This window comes from Triturus cristatus, chromosome 7, assembly GCF_964204655.1.
Source record: "Triturus cristatus chromosome 7, aTriCri1.1, whole genome shotgun sequence".
Lineage (NCBI taxonomy): Eukaryota > Metazoa > Chordata > Amphibia > Caudata > Salamandridae > Triturus > Triturus cristatus.
Window position 1 is genome coordinate 1,332,991,798 of NC_140590.1, and position 16,872 is coordinate 1,333,008,669.

Sequence of the window (16,872 nt, forward strand, 5' to 3'; positions counted from 1 at the left end):
CTTTTGACTAACTTCACTGCTGGACTCTAGCAGCCTGCACTAGGGAAGAGAAAAGGCACGGCTAAAGTAATTTGACACAATGCATGCCAGCCTCGTGTACTCTTGCAGGTCCTAGATCAGAGGTCAGGGGTGGCGTGTTACCGAGCACAGCCTCTGGCTAGGGAAATAATACACGCAAAATACAATAGGCGGGTGGCGTGCTAAAACAAACCGCTGTACCTGTGTACATAAAATGTATGCGGGTGGCGCCATGGTAATAAAAAATAAAAAACGGGCACCGTGCTAAATGTAAAGCGCAACGCCTGTGCTACCTTTAACGTGTATGCAAAGAAACATTGTTTTAGCAAGGTGCTCACTTTAAAGCCTGTGTACATACAAGTTATGGGCGCGGAAAATAAACAGCTCCCTGGTGCAGGGCTGGCTGCCAAACATGCCAAAACAGCAAGCAACGAAGACTGTTTCTGCGTTCCGCCCCGCCCCCAGGGGCTCTGGGAAGGGGCGAAAGAACAACAAAGCCTTGTTATGTAAATGGTCTTGTTAAAGACCTGTGAACTACTCGGGTGCGGCTGCAGTCAGACAGACGGCAGACCAAAACAGCTCCTCTCTCCCGTCCACTATGAAAATCAGTGACCCTCGGTTTAAACCGGGCCAGCTGATTTTCATCCGCTAGGGTACTGTCGGGCAGAGTCGGTTTTAACCGAATTCCGGACAGCCTACCTATGATTGATATGCTTGATTGAGGGTAGGACATTCCTTTGCACTTGGCAGCAGCACTGATAGATTTTATTAGAACATATTTGCAATGAAGAATTGATATTATATAAACACTTTATACCTAACCAGGTAAAGGACACCTGGAGTAGTTTTGTGTACGAAGCTGGCTCTGTATATACTATACCAAAATGAGGTATAGTGTGCACAGACTCCAGTAGAACCCCAAAGGTAGGCCGAGGTAAAAGTAGATCGCACCTTACTCTCTATTTGTGGTAGTGTGGGCGAGCAGTAAGGCATTATTAGAGGTTAGTGTTAAGCATTTGTTGTACACACTCAGACAAGAAATGTCACCCACTCAAAGACTAAACTCAGACCAATTTGTTTGTATCAAAAATATTATTTTGTTTCTAGAACCAAGCCAAACCTGGTGCAAGTAAGTGAAATAATACTTTACAAAATTGAATGCAGTGATTTACAGTTGAATGCAGGTTCAAATGTATTTTGTTGATTTACAGGTAAGTCAACCGTTCGAAATGACTTTTCAGTTACCTTACAGATTACTTTGTATGTTACTTTTTAGATCACTATCTAAGTTACTTTTGTTAATCAGTGTGATTTGCCTAGATATCACACAGACCTTTCCTAGACAAAAGGTAAGTAATTCACTTTTAGTACATTCGCAGTTTTGTATACGTTTCATACAAACCAACTCCACACTTGGAAGAATAAGGAAAAGCAGTCCATGCAATCCTATGGAAGGAAATTAAGTTAACGTTTGCAGGTAAGTTCTCATTTGTGGGAGTTGATATTCTGGTGTTAGAACCAGGGTTCCCCTAGAGTCGAAGATGCACTCTCGGAACACCTTCAGGGGCATTAGGGCGGACGAGTGCAGAGTGCTGAGGCTTATCCAATGGGAAATAGGGGGACCTCTGGTTTGTGGCTGCTCACGAGCAGGCCACAAGGTGGTGGGAGCAAAGCTTCTGGTGTTAGGCTCAGGGCAAAGGGGGATCCGAGTGTTTTGACGTCAGGTGCCCGGTTGATTTTAATGGGGATTGCCGGTTTTGACTTCAGGCTCGTTCCAGTAAGACTTCCGGGAAGAACCAACAGCTGGGCAGGTAAGTTAGAGGACTTAGGGACAAACTCCCAGTACCATATACTCTTAATGGCATCACTGGACTTACAATGACTAAGAATTGGTCTAGACACTGTAGGGGTACAGGGCTCATGCACCTGTACCCTCACCACTGGTATAGTGAACCCAGCTAAATCGATTTTTTGGGACTGTACAAATAATGGTTCAAAATGTCAATTGTACATTGCCTCATATTGAATAACCACTTTTTAAAGCATCACAGTGACCAAAATTGCCATTTTTACAGACTATTCCTCCAACTCAGAAGCTTCTATTTTTACCAATTTCAGGTGGAAAAATGACTCTAAACATACATATTTTAGTTCCAAAAGTGATAATTCCGATGCAATAGTAATTTACAGTCAAATGATAAAAAATAAAAAAAATCACCATTACTGACCATCTAGAGAAAGTTTGACAGATCCGGGGTCATCGTTTTTTATCAGGAAATTGATACAGGGCCTCTAACGGTGGCACAATAAGTGCTGCAGCCTTTAGAGGCCTTCCCTGGCCACAGTGCCCTTCGCACCCATGGCATGTTTTATAAGGGACTGACATGTGGCCAGAGAAGTGCCAATTGGGGGGAACAAGGTTCAGTTTTGGTAAAGAACACAGGCCCTGGGAACCTGATTGGCATGGACTCTGGGCACATCAATTCAAAGTGCAATCAGTAGTCTGGCCAAAAGTGTGGGGGGGGGGGGGGTTACTACAGATGAAACCCAGCTTCCTACATTTTTTAAAAACATATTTTTATTGACATTTTGTATGTTTATTACAGTTACACAAGCAGTATTTGCAACAATTTTCATTACTAATCTCTTTTATCGTTTAGACAGGGTTACATAAGTTTCCTTCTTGGAGTAGTGCATGGTGTCGCCATGTCCACCAACCTCTATTCGTATTGCATTAATGATTTTGTAGTCCCCCGTCTACCGCTGTCCAGGATTCAGTTAATGTCCTCATCAGTGTCACTCTTATATCAATAACCATTAACAATTCAACCACTGAAAAAGAAGGAAAGGAACAGAAGAGAAAAAGAAAAGGGAAACTTAATAAAGTTCTGCATTCATAGGGTGCCGGAGTACCAACCGTTTCAAATGATGCATTCGTTGACTCTGTCAATTACATGATACGTTCGGTGTGGTGAGCGGGTCCTGTCCCCTCACCAAGGCTACTGGTTCCCCCTCTCATGGCGGATATACTGTGCATGCCCCCACCTTGTGGGTCCAAAGTTGTCCATGTGGGAGCATGTAGGTCACTCACTGTCACTCCCAGACTCCCCATCTGTTGCCTGTTCCTGCTCTGGGTTTTCAAAGTTCGCCAGCACTTCTTTCCATAAGTCTGTTGGTCGTCTCCGAATGCCTCTCGCTTCCTCCCAACTCAGGGCTCTGCCCTCCGCTCTTGCCCAACCAGTAAACTTCCTGTTCCAAATGGCCACTTGTGGCCCAATGGGGGATTTCCACTCAAACGCTATCCGTCTCTTAGCTAGGCCCAGGGCCAGGTCAATAAATCGATTCCCCACCTTACGCTTTGGTAGGGCGCGGGAAGAGCCCTAACAAACAGACTTCTATAGTCAGCGCCAGCTCCCTCCCCAGTGCCTTCTTTATCTTCTCCAGGATTGCCGCCCAGTATCCCTACACCACTCCACAGCTCCAGGTGATATGTACACAACCAGCATCCACATAGGCACACCTCAGGCATTTCGCCACCATACGTAACATTAAGTCTGTGAAGGGTCATATAAACCAACTGGAGGTAGTAGAACTGCGTATATTTGAGCCTAGTGCTCCTTGATATTTTCTTGTGGGACCTCATTACTTTCCTCCATTCGCCATCAGTGAGCTCCCTACCTATCGCCCTTCTCCATTTGCCTCTGAGAGTCCCCATAGGGCTAACGGACGCGGCGACCAGAGCCTCGTGATACCACTTCACTTGGTGACCCGCAGTGCCCAAAGTGGTCAGCGCATGCAGCACTGGGCGAGCCGTTGGTTCCTCCCTACCTCCTCCCCATAGCTGTCCAAAGGTACGAACCAACGCTTCTTACTGCAGGAACTGGCCGGGAGCAAGACCATAGTTATCCATCAAGTACGCAAACGGGACTACCCAGCTTCCTACATTTTGTGTTTAGGATGTTATGGATGCATTGGGTTATTATGCAAAACAGATTTAGCACACCCATTAGTCACACCTAGCATACTTACATGCTCTGCCCCCTGAGCTAAATCAATTGCAAGTTCATAAGGTGCAGACAAACTGTTATTCGTAGTGTAAAATGCCTGCTCACTTCTCAAGTATTGTTATGAGTTCAATGAATTCTTGGATTACCACTCACGTGACATAGTGTTTATTACTGAAACATGGGAGGATCAGACCTGCGGCCCTGATTTGGTAGTCGCAGTACCTAAGGGACTCGCTTCATTCAGATTAGACTGCAAAGAAAAACGCGGGGCAGGATCGCTAGCCTTTACTCCGACCACTTAAAAATTACTTGTGAGGGAGCATCTCAATTAGACTGCGAGGCACTCCTTTTTAAATGCAAAATCAGCAGTAAGGAAGAGTTCAACGGTCACTTACCTATCGACCACCAGTCCCTAAAACTAAATTCCTACTTGCAGTCAATGAATTTATTGGGTACTGCATGCACTATCCTCATTTACGATCCTAGGTGATTTTAATTTTCATCTGGAGGATCCAAATAATTCAGATACAGGGCAATTGATTGACAACCAACACTGCTTTGACCTTGGCAAATTGGTCAGTAAAGCCACTTATATTGCGAGCCACACACTTGATGGCATCTTTTCTAACAATATAGAGGTAAAGATTTAATCTATTATATCACTAACCTGGACCGATCACAAAGCCATAGTGTTTACATTAGAAAATTCAACCAAAGTTACATCAATCAATACTACCCTGCAGGCTGTTAAAATCAGAGCTTTTAAAAACATGAACACTACCAAATTCAATGACATTCTGGTTGATTCTCAGCCTATCCTAGCAAAGGATCATAATGCATTCCCCTCCAGTTTTATGGATTAACGCAGCAGTATCTCTAACAGTCCCTCCCCAAACTCCTATAAACAAACCTTCTGCCCCCTGATTCTTTGCCAACCTGAGACTTTTTATTAGCAAAAGTGTAGGCGTCAAGAACAGGTGTGGAGAGAAAACTACTGTGAGGCAGAAAGCACCAACTACAAACAATACACATTGGAATACAAGAGCTTGATTATAGAGAATCCATCAAAATACTTCAGACAAAATTAATGTGGCAAAAAATCCAGCTATGGAGCTATTCAAAACAGTTAAAACCCTCTAGTCCTGATGCTCCTAATACTTTGGTGCCCGATCAAACTATGTGCAACAATAGACCAACGTTCTTCCAAGAAAAGGTTCAGGAAATATATTGTAAATTCAACGCCAGCCAATACTCTCATTTGATGGGAAATAGTTTGGATGGCTCACAAATTTCACATGCTACATTTCAGGAGTTCCCCCTGCTGAAGGAGGAGAAAGTTAGGTTGCTTGTTGATTCCACTTAATCTGGCTCCCCGTCAGATCCCTGCCCACCAACAATTCCGTAGTCAGTAACTAATGCCATCTCGGGTCATCTATAAACTTTTAAATTCAAGCAGGAACTTGCCGGACTGATTGGAAGAAAACCCCCTTTTTCCCCTGTTGAAAAAGCCCCCACTGACCCCATTGAGAAACATTTTTAGACCAATCTCTCGGCCTCCCTTTTTTTACAGCAGAGATACTGGAAAAACGTCTCAACTCTGAACTCTCGTCCTTCCTGGACGAGAATGAGATCTTACATGATGCGCTGTGCGGTTTTAAGAAAAACCACAGTGCAAAGTCAGCACTGGTCATGGCAGCAGAAGAAATCAGAATGATAATGGACAGTGAAGATGAAAGCGGCATTGATCCTGCTCTATCTTTATGCTGCTTTTGATACTATCTTCCACTCAGTGCTCATCAAACAACTTGAAAGTGTAGGTGTCAGAGGGTCCGCACTTGAGCTTTTGACATCATTTCTCTTAAGTAGAGAACACATGTTAGTCCTCAGAGACTTTACATCCGTATCTTTCACTCTGCCACGAAGTGTCCCACAGGGATCCTCCTTGAGCCCAACCCTTTTTAATAATATATATGTAGCACCACTGGCCAAATTGATTAGATCGTTTAGTTTTTCCACCTTCTCCTATGCAGATGATATGAAAATTGTCGGGGGATCCCACAGAGGTTGCTGAACATATCAGTGAGTGTATGCATGAGGTTGTAGGATGGATGGGAGAGAACTGTCATAAACTAAACTCTGAGAAGACAAAGGTCCTACTTTTTGGAAAAGAAGCAACCTTTTGTAATCCTACATGGTGGCCTCATGAGTTTGGCCCTCTTCCCCCTCCAGTCACTAAGGTTAAAAATGTGGGCTTCCCTTTCGATAGCAAGCCCCCTTTTTCAGACCAGATCAATCAAACTACAATATCTTGTTTTTACCTTCTAAGAACACTGAAAAAGATCCTCCTGCTCATTACTTTTGATTTACAGAAAAGTGTAATCACAGCTTCAGTCTTTTTTTATGATTGATTACTGTAACACCCTTTTATATAGGCATAGAAAAAGGCAGACAAACTGCAAACACTTTAAAATACAACAGCTTGTTTTCTCCCAAAAACCCAACATACACATCAGCTCCCCAAAACATTGAGATGCTTCATTGGCTCCCAGTCAGGAAAAGAGTAACATTTAAAGCGCTTTGCTTGGCACACTACGCACTTAATGATTCTGGCCCACTCTATCTAAGAAAGGTATTCTGCTGGTATGTCCCCAGAAGACCCTTTTGTTCTGACTCTACTAAATCAGTGGCTAGGTTAAAAAATTAGAAAAGCATCCTGGGGAAGAAGTAGTCTTTTGGATGCCACCATCAAATTGTGGAATACATTACCTTTGCACCTCAAAGCCCAACCAACCGCCCTGCAGTTCAAGAAAAAAGTTAAAATCTGGCTCTTTTCACAATACATGCCTCTTTAGTATCACCTCTCACTCATTTATACTGATTATTTTTATCATCATCATTTCAAATGCTATCACCAAGACACCCTCGGGCAATTGAGCGCTTTACAAATTATCAATATCAATGGTTTAGTCATTTTCTGTTTAAAAGTGAATTATTGTCTGTGTATTGATAGAATGTTATTGAAATGCAAGGTATTATTGGGTGTAAAGCTGGCAAACAAAGAAATAAAAAATTTAAGATTTTATTAACATTCGACTCATTCATATTCAAATAAACAGTATAGAATATGATTAAAAAGTAACTACCCTGAAGTTTATACTTGTGCATATATTCGAAGCATCATTGATCCAAGTATTTATCTATAATCATTATTACATGCTGTTGGGGGTAGGCAAAGAACCTTGTGGTCTTCAAGAAAACTTTCAAACTTCCATCTAGAACATTCTGTGTAGTTCAGATTATTTACTTCAGACTGACCAGATTTCCAGATCTATTTGTATTGGTAGTTGAACTTAACCTACCTTTGTATTTATGCAACTTTTCATAGCGGCGTCCACACCTTTAATATTGGTTCCTATAATAGAGGATTTAACCAACAGTCTGTAAGTGTTTTATGAAGTGGGCACAACTTCCTCAGTTTCCATATTGTTTGTCTATGATGTTTTATTAGGGATTTTCTTTGTGTGTGTTATGCACAGCAGACCTAAAAAGTTGCTCAACTATTAGCAAACACTCCACCTATCTAAAAGCCAGACATACTTGCGGCTTTGCTAGTGCTTTTTTCTTTTGTAAATCAAAGCTTCGCCATATATATGTCCCAATATATCACAGCAGAGCTCTTCCAGGCCGCATTGAGACTTCACGTCTGCCCGTGCTCGCATACATCGCTTTGGATCATATATTCAACCCTTACCGGAAATGATTTCTCTGCCTTGACAAAACCCTGGCTTATCGGCCCTCGGGCGAAATGTGTCGGCTGTTCTTCTGACTCTGCAAATGACTTCAAATAAACGAAAGAACACCATAGACGAGTGCTTACTTTCTCAGCTCGTATAACGTGGAAAAACTGATTTTGGGGATTCGACTACCCTTTCAATCTATATACAGAAAAGCACACAACCAAACAATCCAGCTCATTAATTTTGCTTAGGGTGGTATCTGGGTGAAACCACTGTCTTGGTTAGTGCTACAATCTACAATTGGGTCATGACCTATTGTGTGTGAGCCCTGGTAACACCCATTATTTCAACTAATTACATATCACAGCAGCCAGTTAGTACCTTTAGCTTATAACCTGTGATCCCAAGCTCACACCACAGAGGTAGTAAGGGGTGCGTGTATCTACTCCCATTACGTTTTTCGTCCAGATTTTAAGGTACTCCCTCCACACCAACAAACCATCACTCATTGCTTGACTTTATCTCCTTGACCCACCACAACCAACTATTAGGTATCCTTATGCTACTCTATTTCTCTGCAGTATTCGACATTGACCAGTTTGCATTACCTTCAGAATTTACTAACTTTCTAATCACAATGATGGCTCTCAACTGGCTTCATCCTATTCCCTGCCATTCTTAAGTCTCTTTTACTCATCAAACATGCCACCAATTTTTGTACTGATTTGTTTTCAGGGATGTTCATTAATTTCCCCAGTTTGTTTCCTATACATGGAGAGGTGTGGCTCACTAGTTAGAGGCGGCAGACCCGTAAGCAGAGAATCGGCCAGGGACCAGGGTTCAATTCCCGACGCGGCAGGGTCGTGGACCAAGGTCAAAACGGACTCGATAATTCTCGCCTCGGTACCTACTCTAACCAGGAACACACTCTGCAACTCTGGGCATTAAGCTTGCCTCATCTCTACAACGGCCCCCCACAGACTCCGGGGATGCCTGGTTTCACCTTGGAGATACCCAGAAAGGGACCATCTCACAGGGATAGCCAGGACGGGTTCCCCAGCGGTCTACAGCGCCGGGACGCCCCGTTGCTGGGGTAGCTGTGCGCTTTACAAGTCTACAACATTTACATTTACATTATCTCCTCATGCAATATGTCTTTATTTGGTTTCTCCTAAACCACCGTACAGACTACATTCAAATATGTTTTACATTCCCTTTAATTTTCCCTCTGCTGCAGTCATGCATCTTAGTTTACTTAACTGCTGCCTGGTCCTAGCAGGTGCTCGGTCGATTATGCTGAACGTTTTGCAAACTTAATCTACATCTTCAAGTTTGCTACCAGGCATTCTAATGCTTTTCTCACATGATGAGCTAATGCTGTTCCCTTTGCTAGAAACGCCAGTTTATTCTTCAGTACCAGGATGTTGTCTGAAAACTTCACATCAGCCATAGCCACTTCAGCCTTATATCCGGTGTTGAATATACATAAGATCCACTCCTACCTCCGTTCAATAGAGCTAGTCCTTTCATAAACACTCTAGTTATGAGCAAATTTGACTATTGCTACAAGCTCGTCGCCGACATAGTATGTATTCACTCCCAAACACTCATCAAAGCCTCATTTTAAACTCATTTTAAACTTTGAAACATTGTGCACCTTACCTGCGGACCTGGGGTAGAGGAACAGGGTTGCTGGGCGTCTGTGGCCTCTCCTGCTCGTTTCCGCCGACGTTGCTGTGGTTCCTGTTTGCAGCGCACGGTGAACGGAGCTTACGGACTACAGCCCCCAGAATTCCTGGCTGTGGGCCCGCCCCCAACTAACCGGACTTCCGCGCCCGGAGGCGCTAAAAGCGGACAAGCTCCCTCGGTGGAGCGGGAGCCTCATTTTAAACTCATTTTAAACTTTGAAACATTGTGCACCTTACCTGCGGACCTGGGGTAGAGGAACAGGGTTGCTGGGCGTCTGTGGCCTCTCCTGCTCGTTTCCGCCGACGCTGCTGTGGTTCCTGTTTGCAGCGCGCGGTGAACGGAGCTTACGGACTACAGCCCCCAGAATTCCTGGCTGTGGGCCCGCCCCCAACTAACCGGACTTCCGCGCCCGGAGGCGCTAAAAGCGGACAAGCTCCCTCCGCGTCGTGGGACGCGCGCGGGCGGCGCCGGGCTAAGCCCGGGCAAAGGGCGGGCCCTCTTAGGCCCTCTTAGAGGCCGATTGAGGCTGGGCTGGGACTATCCTCTTTCAAATCGCAAGTTTGATCCCTGAGGTCCGCACGAGGGACCTTCTAGTAAACCTGTCATTGCCGTTTTGGATCTTCTGAGGACACTCAGCGCAACTTTCTCCACTTTCTCAGAGGGGCGCTTTCCTTCCCGGGCTGAAGCTGCTGCTGGGGTAAAATGCTCTCCCTCCCCGCCCCGCCCCCATCGACCCGCCCATCACCACAACAGCCATAAAATAATGCGTGCTTACCGCTGTGCGGGAGCTCGCCGGGAGAAGCCCGGGACAAGGGCGGGACCGTCAAAGGCCGTCCAAGGACGATCAAGGTTGGGTCGGGGCTGCTCCCTTTATCAGTGATCCCAGATATCTAACTTTAAACAGTTTGGTTGTAAGTTATAGCACTATATATTTAGTTGTTTCCTAGAACCCACATGATGTCCTTGCGCTCAGGGAAGGGTAGACAGGTTACCGTAAAAACGAACACTGGGAAAGCAACTGGAACTTTAGACGATTTTATAACTCGGGCAACTGTGATCTTAGAAAAAGAAATCGCCCTTACCGAAAGGCGTTTGTCCCTAGATCTAATAACAGGTAAATGCTCATCCTTGGGAGATATTGCCTCTAAAATTACCCCCAATAAGGCACCCACTCCCGAGAAAAGTGCAGATAGTGCAGATAGCAACCTAGAGGCTAGTCCAAATCTAGTGGCACTCTCTGACTCCCAGACAATCACGATAGCAGACCCAGGGGACTCCCAAGCTGAAGCACCCACACTCACTCCTATACCTATTTCATCAGGTATCACGGGGGATAATGCCTTAGACAGCAATTTGAGTATTAATGGGCCCATCCACATACAAGATCATGTAGTAGTCCGTGAGCGGGAACCAAACAATCCGAATAAACGTAAAAGAGGGGGAAACCATAGAAAAGGAACCAGATCCAAGTCAGCGAAGCCAGTACCACCCAAAGTTCTGACAAATCCAACTAAACAAAAGGGCACCCACCCAGTTGATGCGGGACAGAAAATTTTCTCTTTTAACACCAATAATAATGACCGACTTTTGGGGGAAATTGAGAAATTGGTTCAGATGCTCTTGCTGCCTGTTCTAGAGAAAATTCAAATTGTTAATCTAAAATTAGACCAATTGGAACACCTTATCTCTCTTAACACCAACTCCCTTGAAACTCTAGTAACTAAAAATAAATCACTGGAAGTGGGGGTTACTAATAACAATAATAAAAACAGTAACGCCAATAATAGTAGTTCAAAAAAAGGGGGAGAGAATAAAAATGCCAGTAAAACACCTAAAACACCTAAAACTGGTGACCCTAAGGCAGCACCGGTCCCCTTAGCACGAACAAAATCTGTTCCATTAGCTCGTACTAAACTTGCAGTGGCGGGCACTGTGGGGCCCCCTAGTCAAAATATGGGTAGCACAGTACTAACACCAGAAGTTATTACTTCTAAACAGGGAACTACCCAAGGGTCAAAACAAACATCTTCGCAGGGGCCTGCAGCAAACAACGACAACGAGAGAGCACATAAAAGCAAAAAACCACCAGTAAACTTGCCCCCAGACTCAGCTCCTTTTATGGTAATACTCACAGGAGTACCCCCAGTTTTGTCTAATAAAACGGAATCAAACCAGGAGTTAAAAAACAAAGTAATATACTGGCTCAATAATAACAGACCACTCCCTCCTGATTCTAAAACAAAAATACTTGGTGTACGCAGAGTTCCCTGGGTGGGCCTAAGTGAGAAGGACCTAGAGGGGGACTGTATCCTGATCAACTTTAGCGACACCTGGGTAAAAAATATCATCTGCTGTAAACCAAGATTTGCTAGAGCTGGGGATATTCAATGTATAGGTCTAGAATATTTCTATCCAAATTTGAATCTCTTTCCCCCGAATTTGCTTTACAAAAACACTGGGCAGACATCTAACAGTGAAACACACCCTGGGTGGGCCCGGAGAAATAGAGCCGTATGGCCAAACCAAAACAACTGGGGTCCTCAGCAACAGAGTGATGGTTCCTTTAGGGGATCAATTTATAACAATAACAACTCTTCGCAAACCTGGTATAATGAACTAAGACCAAGATTCCAGGAGGAAGACTACCTAGGATGGTTTTCAAGTAATATCCCCCTAAGAAACCGCTTTGATGCATTTGCGGGCATGGAAGAGATAGATTGACCATCACTAAGTTCTCCTGGCAATACTAATACTCTGACAACAGGAGAGCCCAGCCAGAGGGAGAAGGGAGAAAGCTGTGACGATAACTCACGGGAGAATGTTTCCGTTGGTGACGATCGTACTTCTAACCCCCAAGTCCCTGAGGCTGGCCTTACTAAAGAAAGCGAACCAAGTCCAATCATCTTAAGGCATAACCTGGAAGTATTACCTGAACCAGTCAGAAAGAACCAAAGCGAAGTGAGGATGCGCCTTATTTCTTGGAACATTGCTGGGCTCGCCTCAAGATTGGAGGATGAGGCATGGTTAGACTTTGTGGGTGACTGTGATATCCTGTGCCTCCAGGAAACATGGAGCCGATCCACTCAGAACATCGAGGGCTTCCAAGCCTTTAATACCCTAGCGATACCTTCACAAGCGGGTAGGGCAAAAGGTGGCCTAATGACAGCAACCTCTTTAAAACTATGCAAACTTGTAACTTCTATGATAGTTGACTCCCCATGGTTTCAAGTGCTAATGTTGGTCAATTTGTTTTCTGAACCATTGTTGTTGATTAACTGGTATTACAACATCTTTGACAACAATGAGACAAGTGTAATGTTGAAATTGGAGAAGGCCATAGCCAGGGCACGCCACGAGCAACCCCTACTATTTGTCATCTGGGTGGGAGATTTCAACTGTTCATTATGCACCTACGGGGACTCGAAGGTGTGTGGCTTGAGAGACTCCCATGATCATCCCCTGTTACACTTCAAACATACACCCCAGGGGGACGCCTTAAACAACATCATTATTCTAAATGATCTATGCATAGTGGAGCCCTGGGTTGGTCCAAATTTTGCTCCAATACCGACTTTTCAGGGAAGTAGAGGTATGATGAGTTTTATTGACTTTGTAATTGTCTCTAGTGGGCACTTCCATCATGTTGATAAGTTGGAAGTAATTGCTAATGCTGCCAGTGACCACAACCCTCTAAACTTATCCCTGCTTTGTCCCGTTAAACCCAAACATTCTGTTTGGGAGCAACTTGTAAAGTATAGTAGGAACCAAGGTATCACACTTAAATGGGGCAAAATAGACGCGGCAGGTCTTGAGGCAGAGATCCTAAACGGATATAGCTCTGAGTACGAGGCATGTTTAACACCTACAACTACCCCTGAAAAGGTCATAGGGAATTTTGAATCTCTATGTGGGCATGTAGCCGAACGCCTCACAAAACCAATTGGTAAAAGCAAAATGCTAGGTCCCAGATGGTTTGATGCTGCATGCTCGGCAACACATAGATCCTTGAAAGCGGCATTAAATCAAAAACCTAGGGACATGGAACTGGTTAGAGCATCTAGACTGGCCTATAAAGAAGCCATAAGAATAAGGAAGTTTGACTTAAAAAACCAAGCCTGGGAAGATCTAGAAAAGGCCTCGGAATTGAAGGACAGTAGGCTTTTTTGGGAAGTTATCAATCGCCCCCTTTTTACAAGTAATGGCAAGGATAATATTGTGATGCAGATTGCATGCGAAACATGGGAATCCCATTTTGGGAACATTTTTAACCCACATGGTATTTTATCCAATGAACCATCACTAGGAGACGCTAGGGAATCGGTGGTCTCTCAATCTTCTTTGTCCTTGAGCTCATCGCTCACCTTACAAGAAGTGGAAGATGCTCTATCGAAAGGCATACCATTAAAAGCACCCGGCCCTGATTTAGTGCCTTTGGACTTTTTTAAATACAATGTTAAGGTTTGGGCCCCCCTGTTGTTAAATGTTTTTAGAGCAGTTGTCATTAGCCGTATTCCGGCATCATGGAAGGAGGCAGTAGTGGTGCCAATTTTTAAGAAGGGCGATAGATCAGACCCCCGATGCTATCGCCCAATCTCCTTAATTGATGCATCGTGTAAGATATTGGGTAGGGTCATTCTAGCCAGACTAGAAACATGGGCAGATTCGGTGGGCCTTATTGTGAATTCCCAATATGGGTTCAGAAAAGGTAAAGGTACTGTCGAACAGTGCCTGAACCTGGCCCTGATCATAGGGAAATACATGAAGGCAAGGAAATCCTCCATCCACCTTGCCTTCATGGACCTTTCAAGTGCATTCGACGCTGTGTGTCGGAGCAAGCTGTGGCAAATGATGGAGGTCATGGGCTTCGAGGAACCCTTGGTCACCCTGCTCCGTAGACTCCATGAATCCACTACTGTGGCCATAAGGTTTGGGCCAGGGGGAGAGAAAACTAAGTCTATCCTCTCAACTGAGGGCGTTCGACAAGGATGCATATTAGCTCCTTTTTTGTTTCTTGTGTACACCAATGGTCTGGAAAAATACCTGTTGGACCACTGTCATGATTTTCCAAAGGTCAACGGCAGGAGCATTCCAATGCTTTCTTACGCCGACGACACGGTACTTATGACACTCACAGGAAACAGTATGCAGCACTGTCTTGATGCCTTCCACAAATTCATGTTGGACCTAGACCTCAAGGTAAACTTCGCCAAATCCTTTGCCATGGTTTGTGGCCCAAAGGGTACCAAAACCAGAAAGTTTGTAGTCAATAACTCCACCATTGAAAAGGTTGAAAACTTTAATTATTTGGGAAACCTCTTTAACAACAAACTAAGCTGGGCCCCGTTAATGCAGACTCGAGTTCAAAGTGCTAGTCGCTCTATAGAGGGTCTGTTTCGTTTCTGTGGCAAACTAGGACAAAAACCTGTTATACATCTAAAAACCTTGTATAAAGCTAAATGTTTGTCGGTTGCTACTTATGGGGCAGGGGTTTGGGGGACTGAAAGCCCAGATAAGATACAGATCATGGAGAACACATTTTTAAAGCGTGTATTGGCTATTCCACCAGGCTCCTCAAACAGATTTGCCCACAACGAAATAGGTCTAAGCCACGTGAGTGACACCATTCGCCTTTCCCCTTTACTGTTATGGGGCAAAATATGGCTATCAGAGGACTTACAGCTCACCAGAGATATCCTCCGGGATTGTTTAAAATTGGCAAACATGAAACAGATCCCCTGGCTATCTTATGTAAATGAAATGCTCCATAAAATAGGCTTGGGTGACATTTTTGACAACCCCGAAAATATACAGGGAGATATCAAAGCTGTAATTAAAACAAATTATTGGAAATCACCGTTTGTGAATTCCCTGGTTAGCCCTAATGTTCTTAAGGCTACTTTGCAGCACCAGTTTTATTTAACCTTCACAAACCACGTGCAATGGCGATTCTACTTGACAAGGTTTAGGCTACACATCTTGCACTTCCTTTTTGCGTTTCCTAAACAGGGGGGTTGGTGTGAGAGACTGCCCCCCTGTCCTTGTAATAACAAAGATAGCCAAAGCACGATGCATATTGTTCTTTTCTGTTCCCTATATAAGGACCCGAGAATCAGGTTTATTAAGCCGATCCTTAAGGAAAAGCAACCATGCCATTATAAAGAGGGTTATGATTATTTATTATCTCTGTCTTCACCTGGTGTCTGCTGTGCAATGTTAAATTTTATACGGGTGTCACTTTTGATTAGAAAACGGTATGGCTAAATCTGGCCCCAAGAAGCTGACCCTTTGATCATGTATATTGTATATTGTTGCATCGTGATTTTCTTATTTATTTTTCGGCCCTTCAATGCATGCCCCGGCACGAAGAATCTATGAAATCATCTAATTTGATTGAAAGCAAAAGCTATGGGGTCTTCATCTGTGATTATATTAGCTAATGGATTTTATTAGTTTAGTGTTATAATTGTAAGACTGTCTTTTAAAAATGAACTTGAAATAATGCTTGTAAATGAAATTGTTTGACTTTTATGATTCTTTTGTTTTGATTCGAATAAAGTTTTTGAAACGTGAAAACGCATCATTTGTCCTCCAAGCACCATCTTCAACTCAACATGTGTATATATACCTCCCTGGCTGGCCATCTGCCTAAAACAGGGCCCGTGTCTTCAATATCAGCTACAAGTTTCCTCTTATGTTCCCCACTGAAACCTTTCTTTCAATGCTCCTATGAGAAACCTGTACTCTACCAACCACAACTCCCAACCTTTAAAGCGCCCCCCCCTCCCACCCACTATTGGATGGAGATTCTGGTCCTTTAGTGCCTGAGTACCCCTCTATTGGAATTTGTTCTGTTATGACCTAAGTGTAATCTTCACCCCTCCATTTGACGAGCACCTCGGTGTCTGGAGCACCTCTTTTTTTTATTTCTCCAAACCCCCCATACTTCCCACTGTGCATCATCCAGAAATGTAAGGGGTACAAAATGTGCATACAATATTTGGGATCTCATTGGTTCTGTCTCCACTCTTCACACATTCAGAATCATATTCTAAATCCCTAACTGTACAACCTAATCTGTGTCATTATGTGCCACTTGTATATATTGTACTATGTTTGAAGCATTTAAACTCTATAGATACACAACTGTCTATCTTTAAACTTGCTTGTAGTTTAAAAGGCTTTTTCTCAATTTGAACTTTCCGTTCGCACAACTGTTTTTGTAGTATTTGAACTCTTCCGTCCCTTGCTGGATATGGAATTCTTCTGAATTTTTACTCTGGTTTTATTCATATTTTTAAGTCTCGGCTCAGACTGTTTGTTGCACATCTAGTGCTTGTACCTTCTATATACTTAGACTGGCCCCTTACTCATGTTTGGATGACTTGTTTGTCTGACACAGATCTCTGCCCCAGATCTGATGG

General features: G+C 43.8%; 1 protein-coding gene across 6 annotated transcripts in view; it reads left to right on the forward strand.

The window, feature by feature from the left end:
- Positions 1-16,872, forward strand: part of SPNS1 (SPNS lysolipid transporter 1, lysophospholipid) — a 194,249-nt gene that overhangs the window by 41,944 nt on the left and 135,433 nt on the right. The window lies entirely within an intron of this gene.